General features: G+C 37.1%; 1 long non-coding RNA gene across 1 annotated transcript; it reads right to left on the bottom strand.

Annotated features, from left to right (window-relative positions):
• Positions 1-1,753: 1,753 nt before the first annotated feature.
• On the bottom strand, positions 1,754-4,652 carry LOC120072727 (uncharacterized). The gene is made up of 4 exons (XR_005480570.2): positions 2,920-4,652; positions 2,492-2,838; positions 2,314-2,409; positions 1,754-2,235 (listed from the first exon to the last, which is right to left on the bottom strand). It is a non-coding gene; the product is annotated as an uncharacterized LOC120072727 (long non-coding RNA).
• Positions 4,653-8,640: the final 3,988 nt, after the last annotated feature.

Raw genomic sequence — 8,640 nt, 5'->3', positions numbered from 1 at the left:
ATACAGAAAGACGAGAGAAATTCTGAGAAGAAAACTCTACTTAAAACCTTCCTATTCATCCATAGAAATACCTTAGCAAGAACTTAGGATTCCTATGGAAGAAAAAGAGGGATACCATTTTTCGATAATCCGAGTGAAGTAGTCACCAATAAAGCCGGAGAAGTAAGACATTACACACCACGGCTTGATTCTCTAACCCTTTCTTTCTTTTAATGTGTATTTGCATTGTGATTTTGACTTTGACAAATTCAAATGTTACAATATGAATACATATTCATTCTATCCTTTGTTTATTTTATCCATTACCATCATGTGTAGCTAAATTGTCCAATGGGTTGAGAAGTATGTAGCTAACACTACTAAGCAACAAAAGAAATATGCAATCAACTTGTTTTATGTATGCTCATGTCTGTTACTTGAATGAATTGAAAGATTGTTCTAAGTAAATTCATTCCGAGTCTGAAAGAATTTAGATTTGGAACTCATAAAACAAGAAGAGATGTTCCTTAGAAATAAATATATCTTATGCACATTGCACTCATCGCATGCATCTTAGAGATAAGATAATGTGGTCGGATACACTAAGAAGTGATGATTGTAACATTGAGTGCATCGCTTGAACGCATAATCCATTTAGTTGCTTAGGAAGTGTTAATGAAAATTCTTCTCAACCCTATCATCGCATATCTATCACCAACAACCATAATCCACATTGTTTCACTTGGGCATAATTTTCATCGCATAGATTTTAAAATTAGAATAACACCTCCAATCAACCCTTTGTTTGAACATTTCAATATGCATTAAGATCGTATTTTTAGTTTCACCACACATTTACAAACAATCCCTGAGTTCGACCTTGGACTTACTAGGACTCTGGTTAAATTTGCACTTGGGTTCCACCAGATAAAACAAAGCGTTATAATCTCATAGATATTACTCATTTTATCGCATGTTACGAACGCATCACTGCGCGAGAACGAAACATCCCCATCCGAGGTCTGTGCAGCCCATTTTATAGCGTTGACTCCTTCATGGCTACTTATGTAGAGCCCGTAAGTCCACTCGGTCACATATCTGAATGGAAGAGACCTCCAGGATATATGGAAAAGCATATTGCACCTCCTAGAAGAGTGGTACAGGTCGAGTGACAAAGAGTATGAAGAATACCATCAAGAGGAGAACAAAATAGACAAATAAAATGTGGTAGGTGTGGGAACTATGGGCATAATCGACAAAACTGCAGTGAACCACTCACGTCCAGGCGACCTACTAAATTAAATCCAAATGATTCAAATGTCGGTCGAGTGTGATTTTCTATGTGCCACTTGTAATCCTCAATGTACATAGTCGGACATATCAATTTCAAATGTATATCTTTTTCTCTTTATACATTCACGAATCTTTCTGGAAATGTCTCGCTCTCTCTAGATCTCGCTTTCGCTATTCTCTCTATCACTTACACAACTTTACTCAAGTTTGTCTATTCATGAATCTCTGGAAATGTCTCGCTCTCGCTAATCTCGCTCTCCCTTATATAAATTTAATCAAGTGGTTGTCTATTCATGAACCTTTCTGGAATTTAATCAAGTTTGTTTATTCATATTACTCAAATGTTTGTCTATTCATGTAGTTCTACACTGATAATTTAAATAACATGTTGGTAAAATTACATCAATAATATGCATAATATACATGTACATCAATAATATGGAGTGTTCGTCGACAACTGACATGCCAACTGCATCCTATAGTCACTCATCTTCTCCTGAGTGATTACAGAAAGGAAACTACTCGTCACCAAATGCTCTAAGAATTTTACTACAAATATTCCACAATCTAGCGACTCGTACTGTGTGTGCGTAGCAGTAGGTCGAAATATTTCCAGCGAGACGCTTCTATGTTCGACTTCTAACGTTTGAAGTCACAATAGTGAAGAAGCGATTGTAGGGTGTAAGTCAATGGTTCAAGGCAAGACTCCAGCTCTTTCTTCGATGTCATGGACGGTAGTGAATCAAATACAAACAACTGACCTCCATTTAGATCGAATGCAATCAACATCCAATGTTGATTGATGTTTGTTGTCGTATACACGAAGTCCACATCTGACCACTTGATGTCGAATTTACCCATGACATAATCCAGATACGTCTCTTCCTCCCATACTACGGCAGCATGAAAAGTCGACTTGTTCTTAATATGTTTGTAGACCCCATTTCGAGCATTAAGGTGACTCTACACAGCGAAATGAACATTAAAAACACATAATAGTCAACCAACGTAGTTCTATTCAGAAGAGTAGTAAATGGTTACCGTTACTCCAATTGGCAGGATGGTGAAGCTGTTCATATACATTTCTGGTCGTCTATAAAAATTATCTTTTACGAACTGAAATAGGATATTTAGGGTCTACATCCAGAACAAGATATATATTAGGAGAGCAGAGTTTACTGTATGTACTTGGTAAAAAGGACAAGGATCGTAAACTTACATCACACTCAACCCATGAACTTGGTTCAGTCAACTCCTGGAAAAAGGCCTTGGATAATGGCTGAAATGCATTTTCTCAAACCTCGTTGTCTGTGTTCTTATCGGCAATCCAGTTCATCATTTACGTGAGTACAGCAGGTGGAACCTCATGCTCCAAGAAGTACTGGATCATTGCTTTAAACCGTGTCGTAGGTACCCTAGGGAGAGGGTACTTAATATCCGGACGTTCAAAGGAAGTTGAACCTTAATTTCCTTCAGTTTTGTTATTTTCTTCTTTGGTTCGTCCGGGGGTGTGTATTTATCAACAGCCTTTCTCTTACGAGTTGTTTTTCGACTCTCGACCATAACCTACAGAAATATAACAAAATGGTGAACATGTCGAATAAAAAATATGAAGAAAGAGATTTTCGAATCACATAATGATCATACCTGTGAATCGAGATGTATAGTGTCAGAGTGTGTAATAGGTGGTGGCTCCAACATGTATTATTTCTCAGAAGGTGGAACCTTATACTCCTCTCTACTCGTATCTGGAGGTGGAAAGATAGTGGGCAAGACAGCGGTTGAGGTAATAGGGTGAGAAATAGACGATGATGTGATATCAGGCTTTATGGGTGGTTGAAGAGTGATAGGAAAGGTTGTGATATCAGGCTGTATAGATGAATCGAGATGTATAGTGTCGGGCTGTAAAGATGGTTAGTGTACATTTAACAACCGAATAAACATACTGTGGCTAGATTACAGTTACATTTTGAGACTAAAAAATGTCTCTCTCGAGTACTTTGAATGACACCGAGTGGAAGCATGACCACCGTAATATACGAGGCACAACTACCTTGCTCTTTCGAATGGCAACGTTCCCTGCTATAAACGATAGGATCTCATACGTCCACACCTAAATATGAAACAACTCGTATTTATAACTATGTTAATGTTAAACCAAAGGTAAAATTAAGTTAAGGAACATCTACCTGAAATGCTTAGGGAAATCCATGGGGCGAGTACTTCATAACATAAATTTTATTTCCCCCCACCTTCTCCTTGTATAAATCAACCTTATCATTCAGTGCAGTCTTGAGAGCGTCGAGTATCCTTTGCCAAATAATTGTACCCCAATTAAGATTGTTGTAATAATCTATGTCTTTAATATCTTCAAATAGAGTACGATCGACAACACTCTTTTGCTTGTTCTTATCCATCATTGCAATCTTTGTGTAATATACTAGAGTGATTTTAACAGCATCATCGTTGTTTTCAAATACCAAATTCTTGTATTCTTCTTCCAATAAATTCAAGTGGAATGCGTCTGAGGTTGACCGATTACCAAAGTACCTCGTCGTAAGTTCTTGTGAGGACTTCTCACTCCGTAAAACTCGCGTAGGGGACCACCACAAACCAATGATCAATAAAAAAATTGTCCTTTGAAAATGTGATGAACCTTTCCTTTGACAAAGAAACTAATCAAGTCCACTCTCTGCTTCTTCACTTCCCTCAATAACATATGGTGGATAAGTGGGTTGTTGAATACAAGTTCAATGTCTACAAATCGCCCAAAAACAGTTCTTTTGAACATCTCTAATTGCCTTCTACTAAGCTTCTCTTTCACAATCTTGTTGGCATTCGCAACGTGGGCCAGGCTCGTTACTTTTTCGGGAAACCTATCAGATTCATGTATTTTCAAAGCTTTTGACATCTTAAATTACTCCTGCATTGTATGAACATTCAATTTATCAGTTAATAGATTTGTACTAAAAAATCACTAACAATACATAATGTTAAAGTCTCGCTTTCACTAATCTCGCTTATCTCGCTCTTGCCCGTCTCGCTCTCTACCATTTAGATATGTGACTGAATGGATTTACAGGCTCTGCATAAGCAGCCATGAGGTTTTCAACACTATAAAATGGACTACATAGACCTCAGATGGGGATGTTTCATTCTCACGCAGCCACAATTGCATACGAACATGGGATACTGAGTGAGTCAAATTCCTTGCACGTGCATTCCTTTGTATAGAGGTTCACAATACCGTCCACTCGATTGTCCTGCACATGGATCCTGTAACAATCAATCGACTTAACTCGATATTGTCTGCCTTTGTCACACTCACTCGCTAATCAGTTTTCACGATAGTTCGAGATGTCCAATAATTTCTCCGTTCATAAAACTATGATTGGATGAAGCCTCGAACATGTTACAATGAGCACATTATGGGCATCTGCCGATATTCTTTGGTCAATGAATTGAAACACTCTGCACTATTGGACATCATATTATCGTATCTTCGTTCTGTTTGGTAAACTTGCGCCCACCTTCCAAGACCAATATCCTCCAAATATTTTGATATAGCACTATTTCAAAAAGTACGTAGTTGGTCCTAGTGTGATTGGAGCTCTAACATGCGAAATGCTCTGGCTTCATCCTTGAACATCCCAACAATCGTACTTCCTTAAAGTTGGAAAAAATATTATTTTCTATGTGGTTTATGCACAATCCATGAAATGTCATAGGAAAAATTTCACGAATGGTATTGCCAAGAGATACCGTCGATCGAACACAAACACCAAGTTAGGGGGTTATCTAATGGCACACTTCAAATTCTACATAAACCACTTCCAAGTTCAATCAGTTTCATTATCCACTATGACATATGCTAGTGGATATACTTGGTTGTTATCGTCCATGGAAACACCAACGACCAACATGGTCCCTTTGTATTTTCTTTTCAAATGTGATCCATCAACAATTATCATATGCTGACAACTTGCAAAACCTTTAATACAAAGCCCTAATGTCATAAACATGTACTTGAAATGCACATCATTTTCAAGTTCGATTTCAAACCTTGCACTTGGATTCTCCATTTTAAACGCTTCACCATATGCATGTAAAACAGCGTACAATTCTTCTAGAGTACCCCTAGCAAAAGATAAGTAGTTTCTCTTACACGCTGCACCTTATCGTAACTTATGTTTACGCCGTACTCTTTCCTCATTCCTTAACGATGTGACGAGATTTATAAACACGTCATATGCTTGTAAACTTGTCTTTGATTAGTTCACCAACTACCGCAGTCGTTGCTTGTCTATGATCATGATTTAAAATTCCAATAGAACGTGACCGCATATACTTCGTGATCTTAAATATATCACACCCTGAGATTTTCACTGCACGAAGGCTCCACTTACAATTATCCTCGATACATTTGACAGTAAACAAAGACTTAGTTAATCTTCTTATCTTATATTCAAAATTATTGTTTATGGACAGAATAGATAATCTCAGTTTTAAGTCACTGTTACTCAAAAAAAGTTGACCAACTTCAACATCTGTCTCAGATGAAAAGGTAGCAGGCATAATAAAGGGAATTTTGTATGGATGACCCATTTTTTGGACCCAAAATGTCAAATGACCCATTTTTTAAAAATAATGTCAATTGGCCCTCTGCTGACATCATCGTCATACCAGATTACGTAAATGCCCTCACCTCTTTGTCTTCTTACCCTTCTACTCGTGTCAATTGTGTTTTAAACTGATCGATAATGGGGATAGGGTGGGTCGTTCTAGGGTTTAGAAATATTGTGAACCTATGGTTTTTTTTTTTTTTTTTTTTTGATGTGTTCTTAGGTTGAAGACAAGTAGAAGGAGAGAATGTGAGTGAGATAAGTGAGAGCGAAATCGGCGAGAGCGACACTAGAGAGAGCGAGAGCAATACCAGAGAGAGTGAGACTAGCAAGACAATGTCTAAAGAAAATCTTTCTCTTCGAAAGGAACAGGGAGCGAGAGACAGAAAGGGAGAGAGAACGAGAAAGATTTTCTTTCCCTTTCTCGCTAGACAAGACCCGACCTTTTCCCCCAAATTTAGTAAATAATTATTTTTTGAATAATAAAATTTCAAGATGTGTGAAGGTGTCAACATTTTCTATGAGGTAATTAAGCAGTCTATGTGTCTGCTAAAAATAATAATAATTAAAAATGTAAAAACTTCATGTGAACTTTCTTGAACTAGATATAAATACGACATTTTTTAAAAAATAAAAAAAAATAAAATATCATTTTGAATTTTGTATTTTAAAATTTTTTTGGTTCAAAATTGAAAAGGTTCTTTCATGGAGAAAAAATTTGAATGAAATATTGTTGCGAGGGTTATATTTTGAATCACTCAAGTTAGTTTATGTATTTTCAATAAATTTTAAAATCAATCGAGTTTTATCAAAATTGGTTAAATAGTAATAATAATTCATACATGCAAAAAAAAAAAAAAAGACATAATATGAATATGTTTGTAATTTTATAGAAGGAGAAAGTGAACAGAAATTAGAGTTTGATTTGAAATTTTGATAATAAACTTTTAAGCTTTATTGAGTGTTACAAAGGCTAAATTTAGATATTTTTATGAGAGAGAGCGAGAAAGGGAAAGAAAATCTTTCTCGCTCTCTCTCTCTCTTTCTCTTTCTCTCTCTTTCGCTCTCTGTCCCTTTCGAAGAGAAAGATTTTCTTTAGACATTGTCTCGCTAGTCTCGCTTTCTCTGGTATCGCTCTCACAAGTCTCGCTCTCTTTAGTGTCACTCTCTCTGGTGTCGCTCTTTCTGATGTCGCCCTCACTGATTTCACTCTCACTTATCTCACTCATATTCTCTCTTGCTACTGGTTTTCAACCTCAGAACACATCGAAAACAAAAAAAACAAACAAAAAAAAAACCATAGGTTCACAATATTTCTAAACCCCAAAACGATCCACCCTATCCCCATTACTGATCAGTTTAAGACACAATCGACATGAGTATAAGGGTGAGAAGACAAAGAGGTGAGGGCATTTATGTAATCTGGTATGACGATGATGTCAGTAGAGGGTCAATTGACATTATTTTTAGAAAAATGGGTCATTTGACATTTTGGGCCCAAAAAATGGGTCATCCGTACAAATTTTCCCATAATAAATTCCCCTCTACGACATGAAGACATGGAATTCAATCCTGCTAATCTCTCATTAATAGTCACTGTAGGTCTACACACCTCTGAAGGACCACAGTCCCTAGAATTCAATCCTGCTAATCTTTCATTATCAACCACGAAAGGATCACGCTCTTCTGAAGGACCACAATCCATAAAATTCAACCCTGATGATCTCTCATTACCAACCACAAAAGGATCACGCTCTTTTGAAGGACCACAATCCATTGAAGTAAGTCCTCCCGATCTCTCATTACCAAGCACAGGTCCGTTACATTGAGTTTCTCTTTCCAAGTCCCATGCATGAATGTTGTCATTGTCAATTGGTAATGTTAATGGTTGAGTGTTCATAGACAATGAAATATCACCTCTTCTCGATTAAGCTCATACCCTCGTATGTCTGTCTACCCTTATACCATCATAACTCATATTCACATTTCCGTCATGGTTCAATTTTAGCGTTACATATAGTTGAACTCTACAAAGATCTTCCCGGAAAAGAAGGAAGCGAACATCACTGTCATTCTATATGTACTGTGGAGGGGCTTCATAGTCAAGCTTATATTTAACTCTCATAACAACATCAAACTCTGAGCAACTTACATTTGCAACCCTATAAATGTGAGCTTTAAGTTATTCATGCTTCAATGGAATAGGCAAAATGATTCCTATTAGCTAGCCTCCAACATACAAATTTTGGTTCTCATCCCAATCACCTCCGTATCTAATTAGTAGACACTTTTCTGTCATCCTACAAAGCAAGAGAACATTTTTTATTAAGCAGATGAATATCGTCTAATGCACATGGATTTCTCTCGTCGTCGCTCTAAATTGCTCTCGCTTTTGTGACTCTCATTGTCATTACCTCTCGCTGTCGCTCTCCCTCCCTCTTGCTCTCGCTGTCACTCTATCTCTCTCCTTCTTGGTCTTACTGTCGCTCTCTCTTTCCACCTTTCTCGTTGTTGCTCTCTCTCTCCACCTTTCTCGTTGTCGCTCTTTCTCACACCCTTTTCGTTATGTTATTTACATACCTTTTTTGGGACCACATTCCAACAAACACCAATAAAACCACGTTCAAGAAAAGTCTGTCTCGTTCTGAAAAACCAGAAAACTCTATTTGGTCCCAAAAAACTCCGTTCTGGAAAACCTCGTTCAATAAATCTTCGTTCAACAAAATGACAGTTCAAATGAAGTTTA

The sequence above is a fragment of the Benincasa hispida genome, chromosome 3, assembly GCF_027475165.1.
Source record: "Benincasa hispida cultivar pf3 chromosome 3, pf3_genome.v1.1, whole genome shotgun sequence".
NCBI lineage: Eukaryota > Viridiplantae > Streptophyta > Magnoliopsida > Cucurbitales > Cucurbitaceae > Benincasa > Benincasa hispida.
Note: the sequence above shows the minus strand (reverse complement) of the source record. Positions and strands in the feature narration are given on the sequence as shown.